Source organism: Callospermophilus lateralis, chromosome X (assembly GCF_048772815.1).
Source record: "Callospermophilus lateralis isolate mCalLat2 chromosome X, mCalLat2.hap1, whole genome shotgun sequence".
Lineage (NCBI taxonomy): Eukaryota > Metazoa > Chordata > Mammalia > Rodentia > Sciuridae > Callospermophilus > Callospermophilus lateralis.
Genome location: NC_135325.1, coordinates 26,163,958 through 26,187,777, shown reverse-complemented (window position 1 = coordinate 26,187,777; position 23,820 = coordinate 26,163,958).

Below are 23,820 nucleotides of genomic sequence, written 5' to 3'. Positions count from 1 at the left end.
ACAGGATATGTGGGGAAAATTTGCCCGTGCTCCATAATTTCTGGAGCCTTTTCTGGAAGGCTGAGAGCTGGTACCATCTGAAAGCTTGAGCACTCATGTGGCAGTGGTGTGGCTATTGGCTGGGGGCCCTGGTTCCTGTCTGTTCCTGTGACTTTCTGTGTGGACTCTCTCCATTGAGTTTCTTGACAGCATGGTGCTTGGGTTCTTTGGGTGCGCTTCCAAGAAAGAGAAATAGAGGGAAGCTGGACCCTTTTGATGACCTTGGAAGATATCACATCATCTTCAGTAAAATCTATTGGTCAGACCAATCACCCACCTGACTCAGATTTAACAGGAAGGCTGCTCTTCTGTGGGAGGAGCACTGGTCACAGTGTCAGAAGAATGTGGGGGGATGGGATACATATGTTTTTGCAGCTACCTTTGGAAAATACCATCTGCCACACTGTCATACCCTGTTCAGGCAGCAATAGCAGAATACCATAAATTGGAAGGATTATGAACAACAGAAATTTATTTCTTACAGTTCTCAAGGCTGGGGAGTCTAAGATCAAGGTGACAGTGGATTTGTGTCTGCTAAGGACCTGCTTCCCGGCTTCTGGTCTTCTTTCTGAGTCCTTACGTGGTGCAAGAAATGCAAGAACTCCGTGGGCTCTCTTTTGTGAGAACACTAATCCCATTCCTGAGGGTTCTGACCTCACAACTGAATCACTTCACAAAGGCCTGGTCTCCTAAAGCCAGAGCTATGAGTCACGGGGTGGTATTAGGAAAGGTGTTAAGAGTACAGCACACAAATTTGGAGGGAGCACAAGCATTCAGTGTATAGCATTCCACCCCTAAATTCCCCAAATTTATGCCCTTCTCACATGCAAAATATATTAATCACACCCTAATATCCCAAATGTATTTATCAGTTCCAGCATCAACTCTAACTCTAAAATCCAAAGTCTCCGCTAAACGTCATCTGGATCAGATATAGGTGAGACCCAAGGCATGATTCATCCTGAGGCAAATGTCTCTGCAACTCTGATCCTGTGAAACCAAACAAGTTCCCAGTGTCCAAAACACAATGGTGCGACAGGCATAGGGACAGACATTCGCTTTCCCAAATGGAGAAATAAGAAAGAAGGAAGGGGTGATGGATCCCAAGTAAATCCAAACTGTAAGGGAAACTCCACGAGAGATTAAGGCTTGAGAATAACCAACTTTGGCTCAAGGCTCTGCCTACTGGCCCATTGGGGTAGAGGTTGGGCCCCCCCAAGGATCTGGGTGGCCCTGCCCTCTAGCTCTGGGTGGATACCATCTGGCCTGTTGAAACGAAGGTGATGGTTCCTTCTTCTGAGATCAAGGAATTGCATTCCAGATCATTCTTCCTTCCTTCCATTCTTTTTTTTGTGTGTGTGTGTGTGTGTGTGTGTGTGTGTGTGTGTTACTGGGGATGGAACCCAGGGTCTCATGCATGTCAGGCAAGCATTCTACCACTGAGCCATATCCCCATCCACTCTTCCTTTATTTCAAAGAATAGCGCCCAGCTTCTGCTGAGCTGTCTAAGTGGAGGGGTACTTCACACCCATACCGACCTTGGTTCCTTGGCCACCATGCGGTGGTATTATCTTCTAAACATCATTTCCATTGCTTTGCAATATGGAGAGCCTGAGAAATTTCCAAATTGTCAAGTTCAGGTTTTTTTAGCCTTATAATTCTGTCTTTAAGTCATTTCTGTCCTCTCACCTCTTACTAGAATCAGTCAAGAGGAGCCAAGCCATATCCTCCAATACCTCGCTTAGAAATCACCTCCACAACGCCATCACTCACATGGTCTGCTTTCCAGAACACAGAAAATGAATACAATTCAGCCAAGTTCATTGCCATTTTATAACAAGGAGCATCTTTTCTCCATTGTCCGATGACATGACCTTCTTTTCTGTCTCAGACCTCATCAGAATGGCATATCCCGTCCAGATTTCACAAAGTGATTCACTGAATCACTTCACAACATTCTGGTCATGATTACTTACGTATTCTTCAAGAAGATGGAGGCTTCTCTTCTTTTTTAAGCCCTCATCAAAACCACCTTTAAAAGTCTATTCACAGAAATGTTAGCTTTTTCTAGCGTGACCTCAAAACCCTTCCAGTCTCTACCCATTACCCAATTGCGAAGCTGCTTCCATGTTTTTTACAGCGATATCTTCACCTCTTGGTACCAATTTTCTGTCTTAGTCCTTTTGAGCTGCTATAACAAAATGCCATAGATTAACATTTAAACCACGGAACTTTATTTCTTACAGTTCTGGTGGCTAGGAAGTCCAAGATGAAGGTGCTAGGAGACTTGGTGTCTGATGAGGTCTTATTTCTTGGTTCCCTGATGATGCTCTCTCACTGTACCCTTACGTGGTGGAAAGATGTGTGCAACTCCCTAACATCTCTCTTTTATTTTTTTGATGAGCATATAATTGATCATACATATTAATGCGGTTCAGTGTGATATTTCAATCTATGCATACAGCATGCACTGATCAAATTCAGCCTCACTTTATCCCCCCTCTCAACTCCCCAATCTGTGGTAATCATCTTTCTATAATCAGGTTTACCTTTATTTAACTTCCACAAATGAGAAAGAACATGCAGTATTTGTCTTTCTGTGTCTGGCTTATTTCACTTAACACAGTGTCCTCCAGTTTCATCAATTTTGTTGCAAATGACAGGATTTTGTTCTATATTATGGCTGAATAATATTCCATTATGTACGTATACCACATTTTCTTTATTCACCCATTGATGGGCACCTGGGATCATTCCATATCTTAGCTATTGAAAATAGTGCCTCAGTAAACATGGGTGTGCATGTATCTCTTTGGTAGGCTGACTTCATTTCCTTAAAATACATACCCACAAGTGGGCTAGCTGGTCATATGGTAGATCTACGTTGAGTTTTTGTGAAGAAACTCAAGACTGTTCAACCTAATCATTGTACTAACTTACATTCCCACTAATCATGTCTGAGAGTTCCAGGGTTTCTTATAAGAACACTAACCCCATCCATGAGGGCAGAGTCCTTATGACTGAATCACCTCCCACAAGACCCAACTCCTGATGCAATTATACTATGGGTTAGGATTTCAACATACGATTTTTGAGGGAATATAAATAATTGATAGCACACACTATGAGTCTTACCATGGCCCATGGGGGACTCTTTCAGAGGAGAGCAGAGACATAAGTTCCTCATCTTTCAAGCAGACCAGGACAAAACCCCTCCATTTACCTAATAAAAGAGTGCCTCTTGCCTGGCGTGGTGGTGCATATGCCTGTAATCCCAGTGGCTCTGGAGGCTAACGCAGGAGGATCAAAGCCAGCCTCAGCAGACTAGTGAGGCACTAAGCAACTCAGTGAGACCCTGTCTCTAAATAAAATACAAAATAGGGCTGAGATGTGGCTCAGTAGCTGAGTTACCCTGAGTTTAATCCCCAGTACCCCCCCACCAAAATAGTACCCATTTCATAAGACTGTATGAGAAATTAAAGAATGAATGTGAAAATCCCCAGTACACACCCCCCAAAAAAAGAGGCTCTCTTTCTTACGGATGAAATGGAACCCTGTAGGCCCCAGCTATGAAGGCAGTGATAGGAGAGGAGCAGGAAACTGGCAGTAGCCATGTTATGTGGCATTTTCCCTGTGACCTTTGCTGGGGGGTGGTATAGAACAGTCCCAACTTCAAACAGAGCTTTGAAGCTCTGTGACCTTCACATGACAGCTTGGTCACCTGGGAGTGCTTGCCCCTCAGGTCTGATTGAGGTTAGGAGTACAAGAAATTGAGGATTTTGACAAGGCAGGGGACTAAGGACAGAACAGAAGCCCCTGGCTGGGGAAGAACATCCACTATCATCTGCATGAATGATGGTGAGGCTATTCCAGATCCTCTGCCTTTGTGGGTCCTCTTACCTGGAATGATGAGGTTAGAGATCTCATGATACCTGCCACCACGTGTGTCCACATGGAATTGTACCTATCTCCAGTCCCACCTCTTCTGATAAGGATTTGAGTGAATGCAAATTTATGTGAATGCAAATTTATGTGGGCTATGATGCTAAGAAGCACTGGTAGGAGTTGGGGACATGGGACAGGGAAGGGAAGACAGTGAGGCAGAGTGTGTTATCAAGCAAGTCACCCCTTTGAATGATGGAGGTTCACTCCTAAGGGGAAACTCTGAGGATTACCGTAGAACACATGCATCTCAGTTCTCCCGTTCACAGGGTAAGGCAGTGGGGAAGGGTATTCCTCCTTTACCTCCTGTCAGTCCTTGGTTGAGGCTTCCGCCTCTGTTGCTGGTAGTTCCTTGGCAGATCAGGCTTGCTGAATGGATGGGCAAGGCCAGATTGGGCCAGAGAAACCCTGAGAAAAAGAGGTGCAGGTCCTGTCAGCAGTAGAACCCTGTGCACTAGTAGGGAGGGAACGCAGAGGTGGAGGAGGGGCTGTTGGATCATGTGCTACAAACCCCTTTAGCATATTTCTGCTGTTCCCCTTATTTGCTATTTACTGACCTCTGTCTTATCCTGTTAATTCTGCTTTAACAACATTCCATAAGCTTCACATGGTGACATTCAAAACCCTCTGCCATGTGGCCCAAACCTTTCCTTTATGACACAAGAGTTGAGATTTCAAACCCTGGAGTGAGCATTCTGTGTTTGAAGCATGGATCTATCACTTCTTAACTGTGTGGCTGTGGACAAGTCACCTACTTAATCTCTCTGTGTCACAGTTTTCTCATGCAAAAATGGAGATACTAAGAGTGCAGTGTTGTGAGGATGAAAGGAAAATAGATGAAAAATACTTCACCCAGTGTCTGGCACTTAGTAGGTGCAAGGTGACAGCTATTCCTTTATATCTGGGGTTGTGTGCCTCTCCAAGATGCCTTGATAGGCTATTTCTCCTCAGCTAAGCTCACTGTTGTTCAGCCATGTGGTGTCCATGTTTTTACATGTGCCAAGAATAGTTTTCTTACATGATAAAGAATCTTCCATACATCTTTCATAGGCTGTACATGCCATACTCTTTCCTGACTTTGAGCTTATGTCACCACAATTCCCTCTTTCTGGAAAGTTCTCCCCTACCTTCTTCACCAAACTGACTCCTGTTTCATCTTCAGCCATTTCTTCAGGCAAACTTTCTTGAGCTTCCATGCTGCGTCATGTTCTGTCACATAACCTGAGTTGGTTAACTTTTCATTGCTGTGATCAAAATACCTGACAAGTATAAGTTAGAGGAGGAAAATGTTACTTTGGGCTCATGGTTTCAGAGGTTCAGACTATGGTTGACCAACTCCATTTCTCTGGGCCTGAGGTGAGGCAGAACAACATGGCGGAAGGGTGTGGTGGAAGAAAACTGCTCCACTCATGGGAACCAGGAAGCAGAGAGAGAAAGAGAGAGTTTCTCTGTCTTGTTTACCATTTGTGATGAACACAGTGAATTTGCTTGTGGGCCAAGCAGTTGGGATTCTGGAGATGATTTTGGTTTCACCAGTTGGAGGACCCATCCAGCCTTGGGCTTAGGTGCTGATTCATGTGTCTGTGACTGGAAGCATTGCACTAGGCATTTTTTTTTTTTTTTTTGGTTGGGTCTCTGGTAAACGCAGTATACTCCAACAGCCAAGGCAGTGGCCTTGGGGCCATAGAGGAGTCCTCATCCTGGCAGAGCCTCTATCAGCAGCCCTATCTGCCACAGTCTGGCTGCAGCAAAATAATGGGGGGTGGGGGTGTGGGGGGTGTGACGAGCAACTTGTGTAGATTGATACAGCAGGAGTGGGAGCCGTTTATTGTAGGACAGGAGGGGTATATATACATTCCACACAGCTTATCTAATTAACATAAACTCGATACAGCAGTCAACCAATAAGGAATCTCCACACTTAATGGCTTGCTGGCCCCATCTCACAAACCACTCCCTCTGGCAAAATGCCAGGCACCATCTTGACTTTTACAGACTCTAACACCTATCCTACAGTGTGATTTGGAGAGTTAGCTGTTTCCAAAAGATCTATCTAGATGTTGCTTCTATAGCACTGTCAAAGATTATGCTGTTAATATTTTTTGGCTCAAACTAGCAAAAGTGGATTCATTCTCTGCAGCTGACCTCGGACTCCTATACTGTGGCTGCATCCCCCATCAAAGATGGTGCCCAGTCTATAATTAGTGCTCAATATTAATAAATAAATTATCAAAAAGATCAAATAGTATTTTCCCTGAAACCTGAAGACTGTTCTGTAGATGTTCTTGAAACAGTTCAAGTCCATCTTAAAGCTCTTGGGCCCTTTAGCTTTACTCTGTTTCAACCACGAATGACTTCTTGAGAGAGGTGTTGGCATTCACCTGAATGACATCTTGATTTATTTCTTCAAGTTAAATTAGTTGGGTGTTCCTGGCCTTTGTAGCCCTGAAGCAGATGTAGGATCATCTGTTCTTAACCTTGAGAGATGCCTAAGAGCCCAGAAATGGACACAGTGTTCAATCCCTGACATTGAAGGTGTGATTCCTGGGTTTGCCAAATCTACTAATGATGCTTCCCACTTCTCCCTCCTCACTGTCCTGGTAGCTAACTTCATCAGTGTGATGGTTTATTTATGTGTCAACTTGCCTGGACTATGGGATGCCCAGATAGCTGGTAAAACATTATTTCTGGGTGTGTCTGTGAGGGTGCTTCTGGAAGAGACTAGTATCTGGTTACTGGAACGAGAAGGCAGATAGTCCTCCCAGTGTGGGTAGACATCACCCAATCCACTGAGGGACCAAAGAGAATAAAAGGGCAGAGGGAGGTTGGACTGGTGCTCCCTCTGCCTGACTGCTGAGATGGGACATTGATTATTTTGCCTTTGGTGCTCCTGGTCCTCAGGGCTTCAGATCCACACTGGAATCTACACCATTGGCCTTCCAGCTCTCAGGACTTTGAACTACATCACTGATTTTTTTTCTGCACATTTGGCTTACAAATGACAGATCATAGGGCTTTACAACCTCTATAATCTCAGGAGCCAATACCCTTTACTTTAACTACCTATCTATCTAACTATGTATTTTCTCCCTCCCTCCTTTCTTCCTTCCCTCCCTCCTTCCTTCCTTCCTTCCTTCCTTCCTTCCTTCCTTCCTTCCTTCCTTCCTTCCTTCCTTCCTATCATCTATCTATCTCCTACTGATTCTGTTTCTCTAGTGAACCCTGACTAATGCTATCAGGAAGAGAATGTGGTCTGCCAGGTATCTGACCTTTCAGTGGTTGAAGATCCCACCCCTCTCTACCCCAAGGGGGTCCTGGCTGGAATGTATCTGAATGTCAGCCTCCAGAGCCATACACGGCCATTCTGCTCTAAGAGGATACCAGCTCTAGTCAGGTGAGAGTGAGAGTGGTAACTGTCTTTGAAGAGGGGAAGAGGGACTAACTTGAGTAGCTTTGTCCCCTGTCAGTAGACTTGTCCCAGTCATGATCCACTCAAGAAGGCCCAGATGTTGGGCTGGCCTTGGGCTGAGCGACCTTCCCTGGACATGTTTTCCTCACAACGCACTATGCATCAAATGGACAACACTATCAGACCAATGCCTTTGGGGAAGTGCCCCAGTTGACATGCACTAGTGGATCCTTCCCTCCTACAAAGTGGAACAGATTCTCCCATAAGCCCCGAGGGAGGTGCGCAGCAGGCAGGGCTGTGGCAGGTGATACAAGTGTGCTGACTGGATTTCTCAGCTCGGGCAAGGCATCCTAGAACATACAGGTAAATGTTGCTCAAATACTTTTAGCATTTGGCCCATGAAATAGCTCAGGGGCTGTATGAAAAGCTAAGCAGACTTTGTGATGCTTGTCACAGTCTTACAGGAATGTCTCTAACCTTGAAAGGTTAAAGAAGGATCTGGTGGGGTTGAGATCCTAGGGTGCATGGGAAAGTTTGAAGGGAAGTGACCTGGGGGTCTCCAGTCATCACAGATTGAAATGGGGAGATTCCATTAGAAGGACCCAGATGGTTCTCATAGTGGTGATTATAGAAGGGTATGGAGGCTGGAAATGCCAAGTCAATGACTCAGAGGACTTAGCATTTGCCATATTCCCAGGCGGCATGTTCAAAACAGTTAGCAACTGGTAAGGCACACTTCTTGACTACTCAGGATGGACACAGACCCCTGTTTTATGGGCCTCAACTGGTTACTGGATGGTCTGTTTGGAGTCTGTTTAAGTCAGTTTTTTTTGCTGCTATGACTAAAAGATCTGACAAGAACAATTTTAGAAGGAAAAGTTTATTTGGGGGCTCATGGTTTCAGGGGTCTCAATCCACAGACAGCAGGCTCCATTCCTCAGGGGTTGAGGTGAGGCAGAACATCATAATGGAAGAGTGTGGCAGAGGGGAGCAGCTCACATGGTGATCAGAAAGCAGAGAGACGGAGGTCTCCACTCGCAGATATGAGTATATATCCCAAAGCCGTGCCCCCCAATTCCCACCTCCTCTAGCCACACCCTATCACTTCAGTTTCAGCTAATGGATTAGTTTCAGCTAATCCCTATCATGGGATCAAATCACTGATTGGGTTAAGGCTCTCACAACCCAATCATTTCTCCTCTGAACCTTCTTGCATTGCCTTACATGTGAGCTTTTGCGGGGACACCTCACATCCAAACCATAATGAGTGCATGAGTCTTAAGGGAGAGTGCGGAGAGGGAAGAACTGTGGAAAGCACTTGGGGTGGGATGCTCAGGACCCTAAATGGTTGCTAATCAGACTGCAGGTATGTCAAGAGCTGAATAACCAGAATATTCACACCTGTGAGTACTGGATGACCAAGAGGGTGAAATATGTTCTCACTGCTATTATTTCCAAAGGCCAGCCCTGAGAAGGGCTTGCTGGGTACAGAGACCTGGGTATGTAGCTAGGGAGGATGGGATCATCCCTTCAGGCCTGTGATATATGGTGGGCTCTGTTTCTAGGTTCAGCCCTAGACTCTCCATACAGTTAGCAAAGGCAAAAGAGTCAGTTCTCACTTGTCAGCCAGCAGTGTTTGCAGAAAGTTCTCTTGGAGTTTCCACCTGGGCATGACAGCCTGGTGAGTTTGGCCCACTGCCTCTTCCTTGTTGTGGCCTCAAGATGCACTGGCCCTTTCCACCTGAGTCCCTGGGCTCTTGGTACACCCACTGTCTGGGATCTCTGGAGCATGGGCTGGGCCCTTATCTGAGTTCTGCCTGCCTTTTCCCAGGATGGAGTGAGCTGGTTTCAGTCCTGGCCCCGGACTGTCCTCATCCTGCCCCATCTGGATGTTTTTGAATACTGATGCCTATTCAGAATTGGCCTGGCACGTGGCCATTAACTCTACCCTATTTATTGTGACTCACCAGAAGTTCCTGGGGTGAGAGCTGTTGCTCTGGGTGTGAGATTTCCTCAGCCTGTCTTTCCTTCTCCAGGGACCCTTGGATTTCAGGGAACTCTGGTCCAGACCTAGTCTTTGGGCATGAGCCTCCCTGACAAGTCACCATTACTGGCCCTGCTGATCTGAATGACTGACAGGGTGCCTGCCAGTTGGAACCTCTTATATAAGGAATACCTTGAGGGACCTGCTGGTGGCCTACATAGGTAATGTCACATCATTTGGAGACTTTGGCAAAGCTTTATGAATCATTGAAAACAAAGATTTCTGGGCTCTTTCCAATGGTCTGTACTTTGATCCCCAAACTTGGGTTAAACAGTTTTGTATTCCCATAGGCAGTGCCTTGGACTTTGAACACTATAGATAATAGATGTCTTGGTCCTGTGGCATGCTTTCTTTTCACCTGTTACCATTTCTGAAATTAAGATGCCACCATTTACACCTGACATAACCCTTTAATATGGCAGTCTCCCTGCCTGCCCAGCTTGAGTCCTTTTCTTTCTTTTTTCTTGTTTTAACTCAGTCACTGACATCCTGTGACTGAGGAAATCACTTGAATATTGAGGGATCAATTGCACTACTTGGAAATTTGTATTTCTTTTTGGCCCATCTCCCAGCTCACAGTAGGTACTCAGTAAATATGTGAATGGTGAATGAATAAATAAACCCTTCTTGTGGGATGACAGGGACACAAGAGAATGGGCAAAATCTGGCTGTGCCTCTTAAGGACTAAGTTTGGGGTGGGCACATTGTCCTTTATTGCCTCATTTGATTGGCTAAAGTAAGATACAGGTTTGAACCCAAAATGAAGGGTTGGGCACATAAACTTTGGCCCTTAGTGAGAAGAACTGCAAAGTCTCATGGCAAAGGGTATAGCAAGAGGAAGGGGTGAATAATAGGGGCCAATGATGCAGTCTATCTGTATTAGTCTGTTTTCTGTTACTAGAATGAAATTCCTGAGACAGGCCAACATTATAAAGAAAAGAGGTTGATTTAGCTCACATTTGTGGAGATTCAAGGGCATAGTGCCAGCATCAGCTTTGCTTTGGTGAGGAACTCATGGTGTCGTGGTGGGAGTGCATGTTGAGGGGGAAGAAGTCACATCTTGAAACAGGCACCTTCTTGTGAGAGTTCAAGGGTCCGAAGAGAGCTATCTTAATTCCTTTGGAGGGCATCCCTCCCTGTGACCTAAGAATCTCCCATTAAGCCCCACCTCTTAAAGGTACCATTGTTCCCACTGGAGACAAATCTTCCAGTACCCAAAACTTTGGCAGCCACTCTTGAACTATGTCCAAATGATAGCACTACCCCACGAGGTGCAGGCCAGAACACATGGACAGAGCCTAGCCCAGTGGCATTATTAGGGGCAGATTTGGAATTGGAAGTCAGTTCTCCTTGGCTCCCAGGCCTGGGGTGCTTCCGACGCGTCCCACGCCTCCTCTCCACGAGTTCCTCACGCACCCAGGCAGCTTGTCAAACCCAGACAAGTCCTGTGGCTATTTTTTCCCCGCTGACTTTTCACCAGGGATCCGCCAGCCAAACAGAGCTGGTGTCACGGGCTTGATGAGTGTCAAACCTTGTGCGCAAAAGAACGTCCCCGTTATCCTTTCTCCCTGGTCCCCCAAACACTTATCTCATTACTGAGGAGGGGTGCAGGGGAACCCGGGAGGGAGGCAGGCACCGTGGAAGTGTTTCTTCTCTTCAGGAGCGAGTCTCTCCCCTAATTAGCAGGTGATTCTGGGAGCTGCAGCCCAGGTGGGGAATCCACGTGGGGGTCTGGAGGGATGCTCTAGCCATCCCTGATTACCCAAATCCCCAGCTGGGGTGAGGACCCCTCACGTGGGGTGGGAAAGCGGGGGGGATATTAGTTTCCGATACAACGAGAGACAAGAGAATAATTCTACGAGGCCGTGTAGAACAAGCAGAGAGAGAAAAGCTCTTTGAGTGCAACAAGGAGCGGGGTTTTAAAATTTCATTTGCACAGTGGCGGGTCTTGCCAATTGGATCTTTTCCAGAAAGCAATCTGCTAAGTCTGACAGTCGGAAGAAATGCCAGGCTGCTGAACGACGAGAGGCCGGGTTATTTTTTTTTTTTTTTAAAGGGTTTATTTTTCATCCAGGTCCTTTGTGAGCAATGGCTTTTTTTTTTTTATTCCATTTTAAAAGAAAAAGACATGCAGCGATCCTCTTTGTGAGGCGGGAAAGGGCTTCCCTGACCATCTGGGCCTCAGAGGGACTCGGGGAGAGGCGGCCTTTTGTGTCGGGGCATTCAATGCCCGCGCGGCCGCCCGTTTATCTTTGCTGGCACTCACACCAGGCTGGCCTCGCTGCCGGCTGGCCCAGGGCACACGCAGCAGCTAGGAGCAGTCCTCCAGGTCCTTATCTGTGTCACGGGCAGGAGATCGCGGGTTGGGGGGGACTCTCATAGCCCACCCAGAGGTCCATTGTGTTGGCTGCAGACATCTCCGCTCAGCCCCATTCCACGGCTCACTCTGTCTCTCTCTCTCTCTCTCTCTCTCTCTCTCTCTCTCTCAGCGTCTCTTCCCTTCCTTGAATTCATTCCTCTCCTGCCAGTGGGGCTGGGGGCTTTGGGGTAAATGTGGATTTGTGACCAAGGCCAGCTGTTATGAGAGCATTTCTCTCTCTGTCTCTCTCTCTCTCTCTCATACACACACACACACCCTCCTAGCTCTGCCCGTCAGCCAGGCTCCAGAGCCCAAGCAATCTTTTTATAGAAATGCTGAGGTGACGAGGCTGTCTTGCAGCAGGGGACCCGAGGGCTGGGGCTGTTTTGTCCTCGGAAAATTGCACTCCAGCAAGGCTGCCCAAGGAAACTTGGACATTCTCTGTTTCCCAAAGGTTTGGTGGGCTGGCTTGAGGAAGGCTTGGCACACATTTTAGCCATGCAGGGGCTTGGGCTAGTTAGGGGTTCCTTTTGAGTGTCACTTTTCCAACTTGCAGTGCTCAGTGTCATATGCATCCTTTGGTCCTCACAAGAACCCTGTGATAGAGGCAGGAAGCATAACTATTCCATTTCTTGGATGAGTAAACTGAGGCACAGAGAAACTTGGTTGGTCTGATTTTACAGGCAGGGAAATTGAACAAGAGTAAAGAAATGCCTTGAATATATAATACCTAATTTCTGTTATCCCAGTCCATGAGATTCCAGAATACACTATCTGTATGTTTGTACACAGCTACTTAACAAACTCAACGTTTGATACCTTCCAATCAGGATGACCACTGGATTGAGGTTGACCTCACTCTGTTGACATGGCATAGCTGCCTTATACCAAAAAAGGAAAGTATTTGGGATTCCAGAATCGTCCAGTGACTATGGCCCCTGGACCTTCATAGTTGTAAGAAGCTGAGCCAGGAGGAGGCCAGAGCTGGTAGCATGGGATTATAAGATAGAAACAGAGTTGGGGGATCTAGCTCTTGCTTCCTAGGTAAGATCATGCTTTTGGCAATGAGAAGATGTGAAGGGAAATAATTTGGATGGAGGAATGGGGAGTCTAGAATATTCAGTTGTGGAGAAACATGCCTGCAACTTGGGATTTGTAAGTTTCTGCTTTAGGTGGACAGGTACCTTGGAAGACCCAGTTGTCCAATCCTGTCTCTGTGAGGGGTGGCCCTGCAACTGGAAGCTTCTGACTCAGGGGGTGGTTTATGGCTGTCCTTAAGACCACAGAATGAGGTGCTATGAGCAGTCAGGGGGGTCCCTGAGTGTAGCTCGGGAGGGGCTTCTGGAACAGGGTTGGGATCAACAGCCCTACCAGTTGCCGTAGTACAAAATTCTTCTGCATCCTTGTCCCAAGTTCCCCTCTGCCCAGGCTGCCTGCCACAACTTGAGGCTCCCAGTTCCTTGCCCCAGGGCTGAGGCTAGGGTTCCTTCTGAATGGCTGAGGCCCAGGCTGTCCCCGTTGTTAAATATTTTGAAAGTCCCCACCGAGGAGCCCCATGGCTCACTCCCACAAGAGCGTGGGCTTTTGTTTCTGCCCATCCAAGGCTTCTGAGCTCAGAAATGCCAAACGCTCTGCGAATTCGGGTTAAGCCGGCCTGGCCGCGTTCTGTGAGCTGTGTCGCCTGGAGAATAATAGCACCTCCCAGGATGTGAGCAAAGCAGCCCCTGTTGATTTCGCAGCCCTTGAATAGCAGCTTCGTGGAAAATGTTTGTGATTTGTGCCGAGGCTCTCCCTAGCCCTGGTCCCCGAGAGGCCGGTGTAATGCTTCTTTTCATGTGGCACGATCGGATATGACCAGTGTGGGTTCTTTCTGTCACATATTACGAGTGGTTATTACCGAGGCAGCCCAGCTGCCGTGCAGGGCTCGGCCCTCACTCGGGGTCTGGCGACGCACCGCTGTCGCTGTCGTATCTGAATTTCTTCATCTACAAGATCTGAATCCAATCTAGATGCTCTGAGCCTGTTTGTGGCGCGGCAGGGAGGGGGAGGGGAGGGCGACGGGGTGGGGGAGGCCCACGTGAGGTCGCTCATCCTTCCGGGAGGCTTTGCTGGTTAATGAAATCTCTGATTTGTTGGCTGGGGGAGGCCCCCTTTGGCTGACGCTGAACAGCTGATGGGGACATCGGTGTGTGTCAGGATGCCAAATGGTGACAGTTTGGACCTGCACCAATAGCACAGGGTATTTTCCACCCTGATTGCCTCCAGTTCAAATGAGAGTGGGCTTATTTGAGTCAGGTGGATGTGGAAACAGTCAGAGCCACAAGCAGAGGCAGCCTTCAGAGCTGCGTGCGCACGTGTGTGTATGTGGTGGCGGGCCATCGTTTGTAATTCCACATTTATAGAATTTGCAGGGCTGCGTGCGTTTTTCAGCTTTATTTGAATCCTGATGCTCTATAGACAGGCCAATTATTTCTCCCCTGGGGAATGCAGGCCCCAGAAGGATGGAGGCCCGAGCCCTACCCGGGGTCTGCTGCAGAGCTTTGTGCAGGAGGGAGGGAAGGAAGGAAGGAAGGACGAAGGTTTCTGTGGCCAGGCACAGAAGCACACCTTCCCTGGAGACTTCCCTAATACAGTGCATGGAGAAGCCCAGGCCAGGGGTGGGTGGGTCTTTCATTCTCTAAGTGAGAAAAAATTGGGGAGGGCGTTACAAAATAGAAGACTCCCCAAACCCAGGCGGCTGCCTTCTGAGAGTGGACAGGAGGCAGCAGAAGGACAGGGAAGTCCCCTAGGTAAGGTGAGCACCCACCTTTCAGCTTGGATTTATTTCAAGTGAAAATCGGTGGCTTCTCCCTTGGGTGAAAACCCGCCCCAAACACACATCAACTTGTGTGTTGATAAGTTGATCAATTGCAATAACACGGTGGTCTCTCAGTCCAAAGTGGGGGCACCCTGAACATGCTGCCACCGATTGTGTAGGAAACCAGACCAGGAAGGGTGAGGGGACAGGGGCATCCCTCCTTCCCACTGGAATAGGGTGGGGAAGGCTGTGTCCACTCTTTTCCTGGGTGCCAGCGGAGCCAGATTTCTGTATGGAGGAGGCACGGGGGTGGGGCAGGGGAGATGCAGGAGAATGGTTTCCTTTCTCAATGCTGGGGATCTTATAGCTCCAGAATGACTCCATGGGCAGGCCCCCTGAAGATGCTTTTTCGGGTGGCCTGGCCAGAATTCACTGCTTCCCTCGCTGTCTCAATTTTTAATTCATTCCTTTGGGATTAATCACCCCTTGTGTAAACGGCACAGCGGGGAAGAACAGGGCAGGACCTCCCTCTGCCAGGAGACGGAGATGAGGGGCACATGCGAAGGCTGGTGTAAGTGCCCGGTCACAGCGAGAGAGGAGTGGCTCTGGCTGGGGGATGGGAGGCGCGAGTGGGTGGGGGAAGTGCATCAGAAGCCGACTTTGGCACCAGGCCTTGAAGAATAAGGATTTCACAGTGGAAAATGACATGCCAGGCGTTAAGCATGAAGGAATAAAAAAAAAAAAAAAGGAGAGCCGCTCTAATTATAACTGACACACTGATTTAAACATTTATTCACTCCAACCACACAAATATACACGTGCACGTACACTTGCAGCACAAACAGCAGGGAGGGGTAGCTGTCCTGGGGACTCCACCTCTTGTCTTCTGACCAAGTCTGGTATGGAATGTGACACATTCCAGAAGCCTGTGGTCTGTGGCCAAGAGCTGGCTGGCCAGCCTTCAGGGTTTCCAAGAGGGTGTCTGATGCAGGTAAAGGTGTCCTCGATGTGGTCTAGAAAGAGCCTGGGATCCACTCCTGTTAGAGAACACAGGAGGCTGCGCTGAGTCGGGATCACATCACAGGGTCAGCTGGCTCCATGGGGACCTCTGGGGACTGGAAGAACCCACCTAGTTATCCTGAGATTGAAGTGAGGTGGCGTGGCCTTTATACTCCAGCATAGACCCATGTTCATAGCTGGTTGCCATGGGAGGGGATGTGACCTTGGGCAACACCAGCTCTGTTGCAAATTCCAAGAGGGGGCCTGGCTGAGTATCCTCAGTGCCTTTCACTGGCAGCTAGGGGACCAGACACCTCAGCGGAGATGAGGAAATTTGAGGGGTGCCTTCACAGAGTTCACTGTGGGACGGCACCACAGAATGTGCTGCTTTAGGTAAGTCTCCAGAGGGACAGAGAGGACCCACACTGGTCTTTTAGGCCATGGCAGGCTGGGAGATAATGGTTCACATGACTCCTGAGTCACCTCCAGGCACCTTTAATAACTCCCAGTCACATACATGAGCATGTACCTAGACGGTTCACTGCGTCCCTGGCTTCTGGTTCAACTCTTATTCCCCACAATGATCTTTCTCAATGAGGCTAGGCAGAAAGAATTTATCCTTAGCCTATAAGCTAATGTCTCCAAATTGTGGTATCTTACGTTGGAATGATATATACATAGCCATTTCCATGTAAATTTGTGATTCTTTTTAAAAAAAAAAAATTTTAGTTATAGTTGGACACAATATCTTTATTTTAATTATTTATTTTTTTATATGGTACTGAGGATTGAACCCAGGGCCTCGCACATGCTAGGCGAGTGCTCTACCACTGAGCCACAACCCCAGCCCAACCCTGTGATTCTTCCTGCTAGCATCAGCTATTTTTCCTACTCCACTGGTGTTAGACTTGGCCTTGAGACTCATGTTGGCCAATAGAATGTGAGTGGCTGTGGTGAGAGCTGAGGCTTTCCATGTACTTAGATGATTTGCCTTGGCCTCTTATGCTCCGGTCATCTCTCTGTGCAACCTTTACCCTACCGAACTGTTTGTCCAGATGACACTGGTATACCAGACGTGATCCAAATTTACAATTTGGCGTTGAGTCCTGCTGAGCCTTGCCAAAATCAACTAAGTGACAGCTGACTTGCAGATGTGTGAAAGAGAAAGCCAAATGTTCACTGTCATAAGTGACTGAGCTTTGGGGGCTTGTTTGTTATGCAGGAGTATCACAATGATAGCTGACTAATACATTAACCCTGGTTGTCTTCTAGAATGAATGGGAAGTTTAAACATACTCCTAGTCTCAGGTACAACACCAAGAGATTCTGATTTAACCGGGGTCTGAGTTAGAACCCAAACATCAGTATATTTTATGCTCCCCAGAGGATTATAAGATGCAGCCAGGATTGAGAACCATGGGTCAAGGCCTACCTATTTGTATTAATTAGGTTTGGGTCTTCACAAAATTATGAAATCTTTAATACACTGCCACTCTTTTCAGTGTTCTTCTGCCTTTTTACTCCAGTCCCCCTCTTCCCAATACTGCCCCTTCCTTTGTCTTTTAGCCACTCTTTTTCTCTCATTGTCCTTTATACCCTCGTGTGAATTTTGATAAAGAAGTTGCCTCCCCTGGGATTATTGGCATTCAAACTTCATCTCTATGTTGTAGAGTCAAAGACTTACCTTCCATTAAAAGATTTGTGGGCAAAACCTAGCAGAAGAACAGAAGAGTTTTCTCAAGCAGGCAAGTTCCCCCAAATAACTCCCAAATCAGAAAACCAGATCTACTAGAGGAAGAGTGGGAGGGGGACAGACTCTGAGGCTGAGGAGTAACCAGTCTGTGACTTTCAGGACAACTAGAAGATTGGGTTACTCCTGGGACTTGTTTGTAATGCACAGAACTGGGGGTGGGATCCTGCTGTACTGGTGACCCACCTGAGTCAGGATTTTCTGGAATGTTCTGGGGGGTACAACTACTATCATAGCTGGCCCCCTCCCCAGCTATTTCTCTTTCCCCCTATTGCTCCTCAGGGCCCAGATACCCCTCCTTTGAGTTCTCTAATCTCAAAGGGCTGCTCTTACCCTCTTTTGCAGGCAACAGAGCTTGATTATCTCCAACTGGGCCCAGACCTTTAAGTCACAAAAGTCCCTTTTCACGCTGACATCAGGGAGGCCCACATTGGCTTGGCAGTTCTCCACTCTTTATCCTCAAACACAGAAGGCCTATTTCATTCAGCCTGCTGGGATGTCGTGCCTCAATGGTGACTCATGCTTCCAAAGAGGACCCGAGAGTTTCCCTCATACTTCTCTAAATGAAGTAGTCGTGGAAATACGCGTTGCATGTCCTCTGACAGGACATTCGCTTACTACTTCTTCTGAAAACCAAGGTGTTAGATGAGACATTAGTGACGTTTAAGAATACAGTCACAAAACCTGTTTTCATTAGACACCTAGTATTTTCTTTGGGGATTGGTGTACATGATTGGCACTTGGGGTAGCACTGTGATGCTTAGGTCCCCTTAAGTGGAGGACTGGTTGACCCAACCACTGGGAGTGGTATTGTGCTTTGAGGGGTCAGTGTCTTAGGAATAGGGTCCCCCAGTCACACCCCTTCCTGCAGCAGCTTGTGTTCAGGGATTTATCAATGGGACAGTTGAGGGCCTGTTGATTTCAGCCCAATGGGAGAAGTAGCTGAAGGACCATTCCAGTTCCAGAACTCTCCCTGGGGACTAAGGTCCTTGCTCTTTTGCTAATAAGGCCCTGAGCCCATCGTCCTTTGATGTTTTTGTGACCAACTCCTTATCTGTCATCCTGCTCCAAGGAGGTGTTGGTCTAGTGCCAGATGAAGAAAGTCACTATGTCCTTGACCTCCTGGGATTCCTGGCTGTGCTACAATGCTCTTCAGTCCTGCTTGACATTTGAGACAACGGCTCATACAACTTGTGGCCACAGGTTTCTTATCACCAGCAAAAAAATTCCCCACTTCTTAGCAATTATCATTTCATATGAATAAATTCTGTTTTCTATCATTTGAAAGAGAGCATGTGTAATCCAAAGAATTAATTCTTGATAATGGGTGGTCTCAGAAATGACTAGATAACACACTCAGAATTATCAGATGATGAGGATAATAATAATGATCATAACAAAACAATTGCGCTCTATTTATTTTACATAGTTGTTTACCTTCCTCTTTATAGAATTTGGAGTCAGGGTTATTAGAAAACAGGAAACTTTCCTGATCTGAGCTTTGCTTCTTATATCTTCCCCTGTTAAGAAGATTCTTTCTGAGCACTGAAGTTGTCAAAAACAGGCCACAGGTGAGAATACATTAATGGGGAGCAGAGAAGACCCAGAAGTGGGTTTTGCTGAGCTCCATTACTGAATTTGTAACTAATGGATGCTTGACTTTTGACCTCCTCTTTATCTATTAATAGCATCTTTTTTTGTTTTTGTTTTTTTGATACTGGGGATTGATCCTAGGGGCGCTCAAACACTGAGCCACATCCCCAGCCCTATTTTGTATTTTATCTAGAGACAGGGTCTCACTGAGTTGCTTAGGGCCTTGCTAAATTGCTGAGGCTGGCTTTGAACTCATGGTCCTCTTGCCCCAGCCTCCCGAGCCACTGGGATTACAGGTGTGTGCCACCACACCCAGCCTGGTAATAGCATCTTGATTGTCATTGAAGAAATAAACTCTTGCCCATTTCAGTGCAGGGGGTTTACCTGGGGTAGATACCCTACTCTTAGCTCTAGGGGTGAACAGCAGATGACCCAGATTTGCATCATCGTAGAGACTAACCACATAGCAATTTGTTCACAGATAGCAATGAGACACTGGTTGAAGCTATTTGAAGAGAAATGTTCTCTTTCTGCTGTAATTTCTAAGGTGATAGAATGTAAGCCTAGAGTTGCTGATAGAAATCTTTACCACCACTTCTGAAAAGCTTTCCTGATGATGAAGTCAACACAGAAGAAGGCAGAACCAGTAAAGGGGGGGGAGGAGAGAAAGAGGGAATGAATATTAATAATGTCATGTGAACTCCTAGATCCATCTGTGCCTGAAGCCAACCATCTCTGGACATTTTAGCTACATGAACCAATAAATTCTCTCTTTTAAAATAGTTCAAATTGGGTTTCTGTGACTTTGAGCCAAAGAATACTAATTGATCCCATGACTCAGAGGCCGAGTGGGCCATCCCCATCAGGGAAAAGGTCCTTGGGGACATAATAGTGGAATAGCCCTGGTTGCTTTGATCATATATCCTGGGAGGCGGATGCCATGTGAATGAGTGAGGAGGCCTTGAGAAGCTGGTACCCTCTATGCTAACCTGTGACCTTCAATGACCCACAATTCTCAGTACTTATGTCCTTATATAATCCACTGCCATACTGATTTTGTGAGTTTATCTACAATTTGTTTTGTCCAAAGGAACATTAGCAAGCATCATGCAAGCAAAAGCTTAGAAGGCTCTTCATATGGATTCATTTCTCTTGAAATGCTTCTATTTAGTATGCAGCAGCCATGCTGTAAGGAAGCCCAAGCTAGCCATGTGAGGAGGTCACATGGAGGAGAACCACAGCAATCCTATTAACAGTCAGCAACAACCATATGACCACAAGCAAGGCCATCATAGATGTTCTAGCCTCAGTTGACCTCCAGATGACTGAAACTGTATGAGTTGATCCCAGCTAACAGGACATCTATCCAGTCAATTCACAGTCTCCTGAGAGAAATAATCAATCCTGGTTGTTTTGGGCCACTAAGTTGGGATAGTTTGTTATATGGCATTAGCTGACTAATATACCCTCCAAATTGAGTATCAGCAAGAGTATGAATGAGGCTAAGTGACAACCAGCTTTGCTTGCTATGAAAGAACTTGGCACTACCTTTTAGGACTTGTGTTTCCCTGCTGCTCAGGATTCTGGTGGCTTCTGGGGAGATACAGGGCATAGAAACATTAAAAGGTAAGACTTAGTGGTCTCAGAGAGCTTCAGTAACAAAAGTTCTCTGACTTTCCAGGGAAGAAGTGAGCAGCAGTGGTCTTCATGTACCTAGACTCAGGTGCAAGCTTGGGGGTTATTTAGAGAGCCACAGGGAAAACTCGTGGCATTCAAGGAACCTCTCAACTCATTATTTGTACTAGAGCAATGACCTCTCAAAAAGCCAAGCCAATAGTAGGGATGGGGCCTCATGACATTTTCAAAGCCATCTAAAATCTATTTGTGTGTGTATGTGTATGTGTGTGTGTGTGTGTGTGTGTGTGAGAGAGAGAGAGAGAGAGAGAGAGAGAGAGAGAGAGAGAGAGATGAATAAACGAATCAGTGAACAAGACCCCATGAGTTGAGTTGATGAGGACTGTGAAGGGAGGCCTTCGAGAATGAAAAGAAATATTTAGATTATTACATTTATCAGTTTAATAAGATCAATTTCTAAGAGTGTTGACCATGTTCTAAACACTGTGCTAAGTGCTTTTCATGATTCATCTCATTCAATTCTCATTATGATTCTTATGAGCAAGATCCTGGGATCACCCATGTTAGATAGGTAAGTCAATTTGAGAATAAGTCAGAGCCAGGAGCAATGGTGCACACCTGTAATCCCAGCAGCTCTGGAGGCTGTGGCAGCAGGATGGCAAGTTCGAGGCCAGCCTCAGCAACTTAGGCCCTAAGCAACTTACTGAGATCCTGTTTCTAAATAAAATAGAAAAAAAAGCCGGGGATGTGGCTCAATGGTTAAGCACCACTGGGTTCACCCTGGTACCACAAAAAAACCAAACCAAAACAAAGCAAAACAAAAGGAGTGACTCAGGTTGGGTTTCCTAGAAGTGGACCTTGAGCCGAGATTTGAGTGTAAGTGGTAAATGAAAGGTGTTGATTTCAGAAAGCAGTGGATAGCGGGGAGGGAAAGGGAGAGTGAGCAACTGGGACTCAATGTTATGGGGAAACCTCATGAGAGCATGTGGAACTCTCTCTGAGGTTTCCCAGAGTCATCTCACCCACTGGTGAGAGAGTTGGGGTATTTATCCTCCGATTCCTCCTCAGAGCCTCAGTTTTCCTGGCACTTTGGTTAGCACTCTGGAAAGTGGTATTTGCTCCTGCAGCCTGAGAAAGGCTTCAGACTTTCTGCCCTTCTACTACAAAGCTTCCACCTTGCATGAGAATAGTGAGCCCTGGTCCCACAAGCCAGGTTCTAGTAGCATCTGCTACACTGTACTGGCTGGGGGTCATCTCAAGGGTTAAGTGGTAGAGCTGCAATTTGAACCCAGTCTGCTTGACTCCAAGCGAGTGCCTTTGGGGGTGCCTTTGACCTCTGGGTTCTTCAGCTTCATTGTTAGTGGAAAGAGCAGATGTACAGACAGCTCTTTTTTGGATCCCCCATGAGAAAGCACACTGGGCCTCTCGAGGCCCTGTGCAGTTGCTCACTTTGGAGAGCCTGGTGAGGTTTGCAGCAAACCAAAGTGCAAATACAGCCTGGCACATCCAGTGTGCAATCCCAGCAGCCACACTGCCCCCAGTCGGGTCTCCAGCATCTGCCCCAAGACACTGTGTTGGCTTTAGAGGGGGATGGCATGGAGAGCAGATACAGCCATTGAAGAAAGAGGGCAGGAGGCAGGACTCTGCCATTTGCTGGGGGAAAGCGGGCCTCAGGAAAACACAAACCGGTTGGAGGCAGAGATTAACCTCGCTCCTCTGGAGAGAGGCTTTCCAATCTGGCCTCAGGCTATAAGCGATTGGAACCTGCCTTGGAGCTCTAGGCCCCCAGTGGGCTGAGCAGTGGCAGGAAACTTGAGAGAGGCAGCCTCAGGGATTCTGGGGGTCTGAGGAGTGGTAGAATCTCCAGGCTGGCAGGGCCCCTGGAGAGCTGTGACCCAACCTATATTCCCAGAGGGAAACTGAGACTCAGCTACCTGGCCCACAGCTGCTTAGTAGCCAGGGCTGTGTTAGGGTTTGGATAGGAGGTGTCCTGCAAAAGTTCCTGATTATGCAGGAATCTTCTGAGGTGAAATGACTACATTATGAGAGCTGTGATGAATCAGTCCATCCTAGTCTGAATGGGCGGTAGCTGTAGGCAGGTGGGGTGTGGCTGGCTGAGGGGGGTCACTGGGGGAATGTCATGGAAGGGTGCATCTACCTTGTAACTCCATTTCCCCTGTCACTTTCTCTCTTTCCTGACCTTGCCAGGAGCTGAGCAGCTTTCCTCTGCTGGGTCTCTCTCCCATAATGCTCTGCCTTACCTTAGGCCTAGAAAAAAGAGGTCTATGGTCTGAGACCTCTGAAACCCTGAACCCTAAATAACCTTTTTCTCCTTTAAGTCGTTCTTATGAGGTATTTGGGTCACAGCGATGAATAAGCTGACTAAAACAAGCAGGGATTCAAAACTGGTGGCTGAGAGGGACTGGCTTTTCTCCCCTTTTACCCATAATCAGTATTCCCCCCCCCCCCCCCGCATCCCTCCTACCTGGGCCAAGTCCTTCACTTCCATAGTGGATGAATTTTGAAGCAGACAGGAAATGCCTCACCCATGTTTCTGGAAATATATATTCTTTGAACCAGTCTCATGAGTATGATGAAGAAGGAGAGAGAGCAGATCTAATCTATCGGCGTGTTGTTCTAATTACCAGATTGATTTACCAGAGAAATCTCCCTAGGAATTTGACTTCCTGGCAAGGTCTTTGCAAGCTCTAAATTTGTGCTCTGAAAAAAAGACCCACGACAGATTTGGGGGGAACTGGGTCCCTCTAATCAGGGCCCAGAGCTTGTTTTCTAATGGAATCTGAATAGAATTTAACACACAGACATTCCGTGCAGAGTGCATTCATATTTTTAATTAACAAATTAGGAACTATTTTGCTCCCCTTTGAACGGCAGTCATGTGGGCCTGGTTTCTTTTCGGCCAATTTAGTCAACTCGGATGATTTTAATTACAACAGTCACAAGCACCAGAAATTCCTGCGTCTGACAGATTTGTGACCTGGTCCATTGACTCTCATTTAAAAGCAAGGTCTCCATGAACAGGGAGCTCGGAGGGTGCTGGAGGGTGCTGGTAGGCGACAGGGAGAGGGGGTTGGGCACTGCACCCTTGAGCACAGGCAGAGAACAGGTTCATTTTCCATTTTGAGACCCATTAGTCTTGATTACCAGGCGGCTTGTTCTCTCTGGCTTTGCCTTCACATTTTTAAGAAACATCAGCCTCCATGGAAGTGCTCTTGAAGAGTGTGGACAAGTA